Source organism: Branchiostoma floridae, unplaced genomic scaffold (assembly GCF_000003815.2).
Source record: "Branchiostoma floridae strain S238N-H82 unplaced genomic scaffold, Bfl_VNyyK Sc7u5tJ_72, whole genome shotgun sequence".
NCBI classification, from domain to species: domain Eukaryota; kingdom Metazoa; phylum Chordata; class Leptocardii; order Amphioxiformes; family Branchiostomatidae; genus Branchiostoma; species Branchiostoma floridae.
The window spans coordinates 274,335-275,764 of NW_023365920.1; positions in this window are offsets into that span (position 1 = coordinate 274,335).

Sequence of the window (1,430 nt, forward strand, 5' to 3'; positions counted from 1 at the left end):
CGTCGATAGAAAGTAGAAAGCTATTTGACTGCTAAAAATTATTAGTTACTTATCTACAAGGCTTGAAAACTATGTCCGCTTGCCGGTTACCTCAGGGTTTGCTTAGCGGTTACACTGTGTATTCTTAACTTTCAAACGTCATGGCGTCAAGATTACAAAGTGTGCGTTACTTTTATCACTTGAATTGTATATTATAACCCGTCGATAGAGAGTAGAAAGCTATTTGACTGCTAAAGATTACTTAGCTACTTAAGGCTTGAAATCTATGTCCGCTTGCCGGTTACCTCAGGGTTTGCTTATCGGTTACACTGTGCATTCTTAACTTTCAAACGTCATGGAGTCAAGATCACATAGTGTGCGTTACTTTTAGCACTTGAATTTTATAGTATGACCCGTCGACAGAGAGTAGAAAGCGATTCGAATGCTAGAAATTACTTAGTTACTTATCTACAAAACTTTAAAACCATGTCCACTTGGCGGTTACCTCAGGGTTCGCTTATCGGTTACAATGTCTATTCTTAACTTTCAAACGTCATGGCGTCAAGTTTTCAAAGTGTGCGTTACTTTTATCACTAGAATTGTATAGTATAACCCGTCGATAGAGAGTAGAAAGCTATTTGACTGCTGAAAATTACTTACTTACTTATCTACAAGGCTTGAAATCTATGTCCGCTTGACGGTTACCTCAGGGTTTGCTTAGCGGTTACACTGTGTATTCTTAACTGTCAAACGTCATGGCGTCAAGATTTCAAAGTGTGCGTTACTTTTATCACTAGAATTGTTTATTATAACCCATCGATAGAGAGTAGAAAGCTATTTGACTGCGAAAGATTACTTAGTTACTTATCTACAAGGCTTGAAAACTATGTCCGCTTGACGGTTACCTCAGGGTTCGCTTATCGGTTACACTGTGTATTCTTAACTTTCAAACGTCATGGCGTCAAGATTACAAAGTGTGCGTTACTTTTATCACTAGAATTGTATATTATAACCCGTCGATAGAGAGTAGAAAGCTATTTGACTGCTAAAGATTACTTAGCTACTTAAGGCTTGAAATCTATGTCCGCTTGCCGGTTACCTCAGGGTTTGCTTAGCGGTTACACTGTGCATTCTTAACTTTCAAACGTCATGGCGTCAAGATTTCAAAGTGTACGTTACTTTTATCACTAGAATTTTATACTAAATCCCGTCGAAAGAGAGTAGAAAGCTATTTGACTGCTAAAAATTACTTAGTTACTTATCTACATGCTTGAAAACTATGTCCGCTTGACGGTTACCTCAGGGTCCGCTTATCGGTTACACTGTGTATTCTTAACTTTCAAACGTCATGGCGTCAAGATTTCAAAGTGTGCGTTACTTTTATCACTAGAATTTTATACTAAATCCCGTCGAAAGAGAGTAGAAAGCTATTTGACTGCGAAAGATTACTT